Genomic DNA, 12,692 nt, shown 5'->3' on the forward strand with positions numbered 1-12,692 from the left:
GCCCACTAACTAACCACATCCTCTGAGAAAAAAGTAGAAATATGTGTAGTTTTATGCAAAAAATGCTGGAGAAATGAGAATTCCATTGGCCTTTTCCATTTCTCAAATTATTGACAATTGCATTTGCTTTATGAAAGTCTGTACATGATTTGTTCAGATTAGCCCTGGAAAGAAGTATTTTGGGGATAGACCTTAGGTCCTTGTTTAACCTTGGAAAGCATTTAGGCACCAAAGAAGTCCTTAGTCTTAAGTCCTTAGTCTTAATAACTGCAGTATATAAATCCTTTCCACCCATTAGTTTGAAATTCCATAGTCCTGAGGAAAGGGTTACCAATATCTTCCTTCTCATTTACTACTGTCATTTGTCTTTCTCTAAATGGCAAGACATTTGATTTGATTTCATCCTCAGGCAGGTGTGGGGCAGAAAACCAGTATGCTTGTTAAATTGCGTGGGTCAGTTAATTAATCGTGAGTGGGTATTTTCCCTGTAACGTGCATACATATGTCTGAAATCACGTTTAGAATAGGTGAGGAAGGAATTTATATCAGCAACTGTTATTCCATGTCCAGAAGTAGGCGAGGCTACAAATGAATGTTTTATAGACTCTCTGTGTTATTTTAAAACAAGAAATACTTATACTGAAAATTCAATGATAAAAACATCTACAAATGCTACCAAAACTATGATTATCTAAAAGAAAGCAATGTATTTCCCATCAAAAGCAAACAAAAGAATCTCGTTTGTTTCCAGGCAAAGAGTCAAGTATGATATGGCAAAGTAAAGAGGATGCACATATCACCAGATAGTGCCATTTATATTAAAAAAGAAGGGAGAAGCAGAAGAGCTGCTGTAGGAACAAAGAGAGGATCCGGGAATGGGCTTTGTCTGGGACTTGCTTTCCTGTGCTGTGCTGGGGCCGTTTGCTGTTCTATCAAGATGATCTCCTCCCGAGGCTGTTACACTGGGAGTGGTCCCCTTCCCTGTTATGCACTTGGAGAAATGTGAAAGCAGTTGGCTAGGTTCTTTTGCTCTACTTGGACAGAAATTTTGGAATGGGTAAGAGGCAGCTTCCTTAGTTTTGATGGCCCTGAGTTCCAGCAACCCAAGGGCTGGGCCTTCCCACCATGCACTTAGCTCAAAGTCTTGAGAACTAGAAGCTAATGGCTTCAGCATCCTCTGCAGAAAGCTCACTCCTCTGGGCCCTGAAGACAGAGTCTTTGCTCTGAGTGCCAAAGGTAGGGTCAGTGCTCTGGGTGCCCAGGGCAGATTTCATTGCTCAGGTTTAGAACACAGATACTCTTAACCAGGGTGACAGCCCTTGAGATAAAGTTCTCTGTGGACCTCGGCAGTTTTCTCAGACTTTTCTGGTGATGAGTCCTGTGGTCTTTCTGGTGTTGACAGTAGTTTCTGTCCTGCCTGGTCCCACAGTCATTCAGTCCCAAAGAAACACATAGAGGCCTACATTAATTATAAATGGGTTGGCCTATTAGCTCAGGCTTCTTATTAACTAATTCTTACATCTTACATTAGTACATAATTTTTGTCTGTGTTAGCCACATGGCTTGGTACCTTTTATCAGTGAGGCATTCTCATCTTGTTTCCTCTGCATCTGGGTGATGACCACAGACTGAGCCCTTCCTCTTCCCAGAATTCTCCTGTTCTCATTGTCCTGCCTCTACTTCCTGCCTGGTCACCCAGCCTATATTTCCTGGCTGGCTACTGGCCAATCAGCATTTTATTAAAGCAATACAACTGATAAATCTTTATAGGGTACAAGATCATTGTCCCATAGCACTTCTTCCACTTTTTTTCAAAACAAGAACTCTGAAATTAATTTCCTTTTTTAATCTTTCTTTTTGACCTTATCCATAACAACTTGTAACCAACACGTTAAACAAAGACAAATATCTATAATCCATTTTTAGGGAATGCAGATGTAGTTTGCCAGGCTACTTCCTGCTGATTGGGGGTGCTGATAATCTTATGGGAACCTAAGAAAAATTTTGATCTATGGTCAAGTCCTGACTGGAATATTCTGTGAGGCTTGATCATCTCACCAGCAGTGTTGTGGCTGTTCTGGATATAGAACTCAGACATCTGGGACATCTGCTCCTCCTATCAGAGATTTCTCAGAGGTTCTTCCTTGATCAAACCTGATTTTTCTTAGCCCAGAATGAATTTATAGCCTCTCATTTCCTGTGGAAACAAAAGCAAAACCTCTTTTCCAAAGTAACATACCTTTTGACATAAATTTTGAAGTCAAAGCATTTTCAAAATATATATGTTGGATTAATCCAGCAGCATTTATAATCAAATGTCTTTTAGCAGCTTTTGCTCCTTCCTCAATCATCACACAATTCAAAGACAACACAATAACACATTATATCCTGATTCTCTGTGTATTTTTCATCTTTACATGGTTTTCTTTTTCTTTTTTCTTTTTAATTTTGATTTTTTTGAGACAAGGTTTCTCTGTATATCTTTGGCTATCTTGGAACTGGCTTAGTAGACCAGGCTGTCCTTGAACTCACAGAGATCCACCTGCTTCTGCCTCCCAAGTGCTGATATTAAAGGTGTATGCCACCACACCCAACTTCTTTCTTTTTTTGCTTTTTTTAAAGGACTTTATTCTTTTTCTTCTCTCTCCCAAGCCTACATCTATTTTTAAACACACTGTAAACTGTTTATAGTTTTGTTTTTTTTTTGTCTGAATCTATCTTTACTGTATCTCTTTTTTTTTCTGACCAAATGAGTCTTTAATTTGCTAAGCAATGTGGCTAGGATTAAAGCTGTGGCTTTGATGGCTGGATCCACCCCATTCCTTAGCTTTCTGAGAGTCTAGCCTCATGGAGGAGGTACCAGCTGGAACCATGTTTATTGCCACAACTCTATGGAGTTTCAAGGTCCCTGCCACCACCAAGAAGCATGTGACTTGCTATTCATAAACACCATTTACATGTTTATTTGACAGGTCCTCTTAAAAGTGCTTCAAGGGTTTTGCAGCTAAAGCTGAGTCAGGAAGCCTCTCTTAAATGAGACACACTTACCTCTAGCAAACAAAGCCCACCTGAGAAAATGCTGTTTTCAAGAAGCTGTTAACTCAATTCTTTTGTTTTGAGTCTAAAATTACTTCTCAGGCTCTCTTGTGTTTTATGTGGCTATATTTGTCTATACTGGTGCCATTTGTTGACAGAGGTTTCTGTCCCACCCTTTCCTTCAACCATTCAGTCCCAAAGAAACACAGAGAGGTCTACATTAATCTTAAATGGTTTAGCCTATTAGCTCAGGTTTTTTATTAACTCTTACATCCTACATTAATCCATAATTCTTGTCTGTGTCAGCCATGTGGCTTGGTACCTTTTATCAGTGAGGCATTCTCATCTTGCTTCCTCTGCATCTGGTTCATGACAGCAGACTGAGCTTTCCTCTTCCCAGAATTCTCCTGTCCTCATTGCCCCACCTCTACTTCCTGCCTGGTTGCCCCACCTATACTTCCTGCTTGACTCCTGGCCAATCATCATTCTATTAAAACAATACAACTGATAAATCTTTACAGGGTACAATATCCTTGTACCACAGCATCCTAGCCTAGGTCCTACCTTCAATTTTTCCCTCTTCTCATCTTTTACAACCTCAGCCTCCCTCCTCAGTTTCCCTCCTTAGGTAACTCAGTTTCTGACCTCTGTGACTCCCTGGGACTCTTGACGGCTATGATATGATAACTCTGAACTTTGGGTTCCAAGGGCCCTTAGCCCTCAGGAACTGAATTCTTCAGCAGTCTCCTCATTGATTTGGCTGAAGCTGGAAATCCCAAGTTTTTGTCTGCTTCTTGTTTGATCATCTCAGACAACTCTGCCCACTAGAAAATGTCACAATAGGCAGAACACTTTTTGGGAGAAGTCTTTATAGTGGGACCTAATGTTGCAGCAGAAAACATGCATACAGTAAAAGCATCCCAAATCAACTTGAAGAGTGACACAGCGTGCTTTGGTAGCCCGAGGGGTGGTATGACATACTGTGCACTGATTACAATGTAAAACTTCCAGTTCCACCAATTACAAGCCTCATATAAATGCCAGTCACAGGTCTTTTTGTTGAGTCACTGGGAGATGTTCCCCTCTCATTGGTACTGAGTGAGAAGAGATGCAAGGCAAGCCATCATCTGGAGTCACCAGGGGATGGTTGAAGCAGCTGTGGCTGGAACAGGGCAGCCTGGAAAAGGAGTCTACAGTTCAAGTAGCTGAGTGGTTTATAGTGTTCCATGAAGCTAACTATAGTTTCCTCACTGTCTATGAAGCATTCAAAGCATCAAAGAGGACATAGGGATGGTACCATTAGTCAGCAAGAGGGTCTTTTGGATCAAAAGCCCCTGCTCAAGGTGATAAGGCTTTGCTGACAGTTGACAGTCAGGGGGTCAAGTTGGCTTAGTTCCCAATGGTCCAGCATCTTAGAAAAATAGACATTAAAAGGAGCTCACAATAATGACCTATTGTAAAGTAATCATTTAAATATTTTAAATGATTAAAGTATTTTAAAGTGTTGTCAAAACACCCTCATGCAGAGTTTAGTCATTTTATACCAAAGGGAAGCACCTAGGCCTCTGAATTTCAGTCTCTTGCACTAATCAAGGAAAGAAAATAAACCATTCTTCACTGTGACATGTTCTCCATTTCCAACCTGCACAGTGCAATCCTTAGAGTCCCATCAGAACACTCAACTGTCAGATATGCATGGGGTTTCACCAGAGCAGCCCTGGAAGGAAACAAAAGATCATGTATTATTCATTGGCTATGGATCACACCACAGAAGCCAGGCCCCAGGAAAGAGTCCTCCCACATGATAGACAGGATGCTAGACCCACAAACAATGAAGGTTTGGGGCCATACATGCACTAGGAATTGATATGTGGACATGGGGGAACCCCTCTGGCTACCTGCTGTGTTAGATGGACTCAAAGGAATATTGTGTTTGTATTTTAGAGAAGGCGGCTGATTGGACCAGGCCTTGGTCTGATGAGCCCAGACTCATGGAGAGGGCCTGCATGCTGATGCTATTCTGGCAACCATACAGCTTTGAATGACGCATATGTTTGATACCCAGCACAGAAGGCCACATTCCAGTTCTCATGGTGACTTTCTTCACAGGGTAGTCTGGGCTTATTCAAGCCTTGCTTGGTGCCCTCTCCTGGCTGCTTTTTATAGTAGTTTCCAGTGTTTTTGATTTGTCAAATATTGCAGGGCTTCCACATGAATTAGTATAGGAACTTGAACACAGAGCCATTCTTGCTTAGAGACTCTCTCCTCTTAGGACACGGACTCCAACATCCAGGAGGGTGAGACTATTCCTGCATCATCACACCACTGCCCACGCTCCCACAGAGAGTCAAGGGTGAGGGAAAGAATTGGCGTACTTCAGTTCCTTTGCAGTCGCTGATTTTCTGATTCCCCAGGAGCTGTCCCTCCACCCTTGGCCTCACTAACCTTCAAGATCAGTCTGTCAGTCTCTCCCTCCAAGTATGAAGCTTTTTCAGGACAGATGAACCTCAAACCCTGGGTCACCCGACTATACATCCAGCAGGGCATACCCTGCACAAGGTCTCTGTGGGACCCTGAGTTAGGAGCAGTACTGACCAGCAAGGAGTATCTCCCACAATGCTTCATTTCCCAAGCCTGGGGTCATCAGAGAGGCAAACTCTGAAATTGTTTTGCAGGGAGCCTTGTGAGCTGGTGTCTACAAGTTCTATGTCTTAGATCATCGCTTGGAGCTTTTTTGAGAAACTTAAAATCTTAGTTGTCTGATGAATTTTGTGGTAATTCTTTAAGGTAAATGTCAAATTTTTCCATTGCATAATTAAATAAACACTAGCTATAGTCTTACTGGCCACTAAGCAAACCACAAATGGTTAGCTGATTTTTTTTTCCTCAAATAAGTGTTTTGTCTTATTTTGGCTAGAAATAGAACTGGTCCCCCTGTGTTTGGAGATTTTTGGATTTAAACTTTTGAAAGCTACTTGAATGTAAAAAGTAACAGATATACAAAACGTTGTACATAACAGTGGTGGTTAAAATGAGAAAACTACAAGGGGAAATCAAAAATCAAAATGATCCAAATACTAGGAGCTACAGCAGAAGAAAAACACCAACAGAAAATTTAATCTTGACTAAGTCAGAGCCTCTGCAACCCGCGATGGGCCCGATGGGAGTATGTTTTGGCATGTTCTAAAGAAATCAGATGACAAAAGACAGGGCGCCCCACACGGACATCAGGAATTCTCTCAGCAGACCTTAAAGGTCTACTCCGTTGTGCCAACCAGAAAGTGGATTTCTGGGAGCTCATTTAGGGTCACAGTGGGTAAGATAGAATTAATTCTCTATATACTTGGAAGACATTTTTTGTTTTGTTTTATAAAGAAAAGTGATCAAACAGGTGCCTAAGAATCTGAAGAGAAGATAGCGAGCCCTTACTGACTGGCTATGTGGACTGCAGGACTGACTCACTCACCTGAGTTCGGCTCACCCCCTCTCTAAACACAGCTCTCATCAGCAGAGAGGGCGATGCTGTATACCTGAACCAACTCCTTTGTCGCTAAAATACACAGAGAAAGGAAGGTATTGAGAGAGTTTGCATAACTGAACTGCATTTTGAACATGACTTAATTCTGTCTGGACTGTTTCCTTCCATCACTGAGCTGGTGACCAAAATAAATAACAGGTGGAGGGAGAGTGGAAGAGTAGACAGACCAGATGGGCATGTCCCCACTTTCATCCCCAGTACTCCTGACCAGATGGGTGTGTCCCCGTTTTCATTCCTGGTGCTCCTGTGACCTGTGACATCAAATGTCTCACTTGTTTTGGAGACCCAGCAGCCTTCGGCAGGAAACCTCCCCCCTGGAGGAGGGTTATTTTCCTCTCTAGATGTATGCCATAGATGCACCTCCTCTCACAATTCTGAGAGATCATCAGAGCCCGAGCCCCAGGTACAGACCCACACCTGTACCTGGGAAGGCTCTTCCACAGCCTTCTGCCTTCATCTGGTTCTCTTTGGGACCAGATGGACTAAAGGCCTGATTTTTCTCTCAGCCTAACCCTGTTGAGCTCAGAACCAATGTGTCTCTTCCCTTCCCCTACCGCCTGCCCCTCACTACTCAGGACTCCATCTCCTCACATATCCACCTGGCATGTCTACCTTCAGGAATCCACACATTTCCACCCGGCACTTCTTCCTCCAGGAATCCACACTCCACTTCATCCACCCAGCACGCCTTCCTCCAGGAATCCACACTCTATTTCTGGTATCTCCTTGACTACACTGCTACACGTTACATTTCCTTTTCCAGCCTGTTTCCTCTGGCCTCAGGCACTGGATTGGTCCTTGGCATCCATTGAACTATCCCTCCTGAGTGCCTCAGTCAGCCCTTCTCCAGGTGGGACAGCATTTCTGTCTCCCTGTCAGGTTAGGGGACCTTGGTATTATTCCGTGCTGTAAGATCTCTCTTGTCCTTCCAGCTGGAGTTGACAGAGTCAGCCCCATCAATGAAGAGATGCTGAGCTAGGGGAGGAGACAGAAAGATCAGACTTCAGAAGCCATGCACAGCTGGATACCTGGTACCCAGCACAAGGCCTCTGATTCAGCATTGGTGGTGAACTTTTCTGGCCCACCAGTCAGCTCTGTCCTGCCAGCCACCTCCCAAATAACCACACAGAGGCTTATTGTTGATTATGAATGCTCAGCCTATAGCTTAGGCTTGTTACTAGTGTGTTATTACAGCTTAAATTAACCCATATTTATTAATTTATGAGCTATCACGTGGCTCATGGTTTCTTACTTTATCTTCTACATGTCCTTCTTCCTCTGCATCTGGCTAGCAACTCTTGCATCTCCTCCCACTGCCAACCCCCCCCCTCCTTCTTCTTCACAGAATTCTCTCAGTCTGGCTCTCCTGCCTAATCTCTCCTTACCTACCTACTAGCCAATTGGCTCTTTATTAAACCAACAAAATCAATGCATCTTCACAGTGTACAGAAGGATCATTCCACAGCACATCAGAGCACAGCACAGAACAGCAGAGCACAGCACAGCACAGCACAGCATGCCATGTTTACTAATCCTCGAGAAGCCCTTGAGCATTTTATACCTTAGGAACAGTCCAATCCACACTAACTGAGACTCTCATATCTTTGATTGCAATCCTTGTTGCAGGACATCAACCCCACTCTACCCCTCTTTCTGGAGTTCATGGTTCTCCTGTATATAATGCAGTTTCTGACAGGGACTGGAAATTGCTTTGATGACAAGGCTCTTTCAAACACCTCTGCTAGTATAAGAGGGTCCTTCTCCTTTGGCTGAAAGTGGGAGAAAGACAGCTTAGAAACCAGAAACAGCTCATGGCATTAAAATTCATGTTGGCCAAGAGCACTTAGCTAAAACCCATAATGTGAGTCTGAATTTTGGACTCGTTCTGTGAAGTCCAGGACAGAGAACCAAGTCCAAGCTGTCTCCTGGTGCAATACAATCTGTATCAAGAGGACAGAATAGATGAGCTAAGCCATGAGCACTGCTTCCAGGCCCCAGCTCCAAACCGAGTGTCTGCAGAGGAACTGAAGTGGGAACGCCTCTCTCCTTTTCTGACTCATATTGTGGTAGCCCTAATAGGAATGAAGATAGTTTAGAGAGATGCTCGTGCCCTCCTACAGCTGTCAGCTTACTGACACAAGGGACCTAAGAAATTACACTTTACTCGGGAACCTCTGACTGGGAGAAGGGTAGTCAGAGAAGCCTGGGGTCAGCGCAGACAGAGCTTTCCTGCCAGGAAAGATTTCACACTGTTCTGATAACCTGTAAGGCCATGCTGCAAACAGAAGCAAACCATGATAGGTGGGACCACACCTTCAGGGCTGCTTAGCTGTGCAGGGCTCTTCTGTTTAAACCCAGAGCCTCCGAATTCTCCAGATAGGATTTTGAAGTTATACATTGTAGTCTGAATCTTCACATTAAATATAGCCCCTGTGGCCCATGATTACTTCTTTTTTTAATTGTCCAATAGAGAATAGAATCTAAGCCTGGCTTGTCTATACCCAGGCTTTGATTCCAACATCTTTCTTGTTTCTTTTGCTTCTCCTCGAGAAGTTAAGGGCCAAGGTGGAGAATCCTGATGACAGTGACAGGCCTGTTCCAGGCTCCTGCCTTCAGAGAACAGCGCTGTCCTGATTCTTAGGTCAGTCTAGGGGTTCACCTGCTCACATTGGGGGCCCACTAAGTGGCATGCACACACCTCAGTTCCTCTATCATTCTACAGCTCCTGGGGTCACTTCCACACCAAGCAGGGTAGCCCATGCCTACATGAGCGCTTTGCTCCAAGCAAAGGCAGGGCCCAGTCACAAAGCTGCCTTGGAAAATGGAGAATTGCACATTATGGTTATGTGGTTATAATAGTTCTAGCTATAAGATCTCTACTCGTGGATATGGACAAACATGAGGTCATGCTTGTCCAGCCACCAGAATGTGACCCTCTTGGGGCATTCTCAGCTCCATGGTGACTGAATCCTGGCTCCCTCTCAGCTCAGCTGCAGCCCTCAGCTCCAGGCCTCACTATCTTCTCCCCATCAGCACAGCTATTTTCTAAAGTCCATTAACTCTCAGGGGAACTCATTTGAGCTTATAAAATCGAATTCCTCTGGAAACACACACCCAAAATGGTTTGATTAGGATCTGGGTGTTTGTTAAACTCTTCCCCATCCCGTGCGGAGGCTTTCATGGGGAGATTGCCTTGTGCAGCAGCGACCTCATGGCCCATGCTCTGTGGCTCACAGTTACCTCATTTTCATGGTCCCTTGGATGCTACGACTTAGAGGCTTCTCATGGCTGTGGGTGAATCTCTCACCACCTCAAGGTGGTGATGCCCAGCGTGTGCCCTGTCCCATGTCTATAATGGTCACTCTCTCTTCTTTCATACTCTCATGTCCTTGCCACCTATCTACTTTAAAACATCTAAATGAAGAGTTTATCTTATTACTGTTGGTTTCAGTCAATCCTCACAGTACTCCCTGTCTTACTTTGGTTTCTATTGCTGTGGTGAGACACTATGACAAAATGTGAGTTAGGGAGAAAAGGGAATATTTGACTTAGACTTACACAATGTAATCTTTCATCAAAGGAAGTCAGGACACAAACTCAAACAGGGCAGGAACTGCTGCAGAGGCCATAGAGGAGCTCTGCCTACTGGCTTTCTTCCTATGGCTTGCTCAGCTTGCTTTCTTGTATAAACCAAGGTCACCAGTCCAGGAATGCCACCACCCACAATGGGCTGAACCCTCCCGCACAAATAACTAATAAAGAAAATGCCCTACAAGCTTCCCTATACCCCCATTTTGTGGAGGCACTTTCTTTTTCTTTTTAATTGATTTTTTTTTATTGAGCTCTACATTTTTTTCTCTGCTCCCCTCCTGCCTCTCCCTTCCCCTTCAACCTTCTTCCATGGTCCCTATGCTCCCAATTTACTCAGGAGATCTTGTCTTTTTTCTCCTTCCTGTATATATTAGATCCGTGTATTCCTCTCTTGGGGTCCTCATTGTTGTCTAGGTTTTCTGTGATTGTGATTTGTAGGCTGGTTTTCTTTGCTTTGTGTTTAAAAACCACCCATGAGTGAATATATGTGATAATTGTCTTTCTGTGTCTGGGTTACCTCACTCAAAATTATGTTTTCTAGCTCCATCCATTTTCCTGAAAATTTCAAGATGTCATTGTTTTTTTTTTTTTTCTTCTGCTGTATAGGTAGTACTCTATTGTGTAAATGTCCCACATTTTCCTTACCTATTCTTTAGTCAAGGGGCATTTAGGTTGTTTCCAGGTTCTGGCTATGACAAACAAAGCTGCTATGAACATAGTTGAGCATATGTCCTTGTGGCACAATTGAGCATCCTTTGGATATATACCCAAAAGTGGTATGACTGGGTCTTGAGGAAGGTCATTTCCTAGTTTTCTGAGAAATCTCCACACTGACATCCAAAAAGGCTGGGCCAGCTTGCATTCCCACCAGCAATGCAGAAGTGTTCCCTTTACCCCACAACCTGTCCAGCGTAAGTTGTCATCAGTGTTTTTGATCGTGGCCATTCTTACAGGTGTAAGATGGAATCTCAGAGTTGTTTTGACTTGCATTTCTCTGATGACTAAGAATCTTAAGCATTTCCTTAAGTGTCTTTTAGCCATTTTATATTCCTCTGTTGAGAATTCTCTGTTTAGGTCTGTACTCCATTTTTTTTTATTGGATTATGTGTTCTTTGGTGACCAATTTCTTGAGTTCTTTGCATATTTTGGAGATCAGTCCTCTGATGTGGGGTTCGTGAAGATATTTTCTCATTCTGTAGTCTGTTGTTTTGTCTTGCTGACTGTGTCCTTTGCTTTATAGAAGCTTTTAGTTTCAGGAGGTCCCATTTATTAATTGTTTCTCTCAGTATCTGTACTACTGGGGTTATATTTAAGAAGTGGTCTCCTGTACCAATGTGTTCAAGTATACTTCCCACTTTCTCTTCTATAAGGTTCAGTGTGGCTGGCTTTATGTTGAGGTCTTTGATCCATTTGGACTTGAGTTTTGTGCATGGTGATAGATAGGAATCTATTTTCGTTCTTATACATGTTGATATCCAGGTATGCCAGCACCATTTGTTAAATATGCTTCCTTTTTTCCATTTGATATTTTTTGCTTCTTTGACAAAAATCTGGTGTTCAAAGGTGTGTGGATTAATATCTGGGTTATTGGTCTGCTCCTTCCACTCAATGACCCTTGCTTATATCAAATTAGCATAAAACTAGCCACTGCACCCCTACTAAACAAAAGGTTATTCGTGCTCTGTAATAGATAAGGATATAGCACTCAGGATATGTGAGTATTTTGACCAGGGATACACAGCCAGACTAGGCCAAGGCAGTCCTGTGAAGGCGGGCAGAATGCCTGTGCAGCTTCCCTGACCAAGAAGTTTCTAGTTTTCTCAAAGGTAAGATCAATAGCACACTTCCATGCAAGGGACAATAATTAAAAACTAATATTTGCTATCAGCTTATATACCAGAGCATTTCAGACTGCTCCCGTTAAACCATACAGCTTAAACAGCAAAGTCCTTGTGAGTATGCTGAGCCTCAGTCCTCACTTCACAAGATAAGGCTAAATGATATAGCTAAATAGGTGACTTGTCTGAACACATGCCTTCCCCAAAGGTCAGGAGCCTACACACACGTCATACCTACACACCCACTCATGGCACTGCACTGCATACCCTACACACCCACTCACTGTACTGCACTGTACACCCTAACCACCCACTCACTGCACCACACTGCATACCCTATAACCCTATACCCTACACACCCACTCACTGAACTATACTGCATGCCCTACACACCCACTCACTGCAATGCACTGTGTACCCTACATACTCACTGTACCACACTGCATACTCTACACACCCACTCACTGAACTATACTGCATACCCTACAAACCCACTCACTGTATTGAGCACCATACATACCCGCTCACTGCACTGCACACCCTACATACTCACTGTACTGCATGCCCTACACATCCACTCAGTGCACCACAGTGCATACCCGACACACCCACTCACTGCACTGTACTGCATACCCTACGCCCACTCACTGCACCACAATGTATACCCTACATACTCACTCACTGCACCA

Source organism: Alexandromys fortis, unplaced genomic scaffold (genome assembly GCF_014885135.2).
Source record: "Alexandromys fortis isolate MF-2015 unplaced genomic scaffold, M_Fortis_MF-2015_v1.1 scaffold_23, whole genome shotgun sequence".
NCBI classification, from domain to species: domain Eukaryota; kingdom Metazoa; phylum Chordata; class Mammalia; order Rodentia; family Cricetidae; genus Alexandromys; species Alexandromys fortis.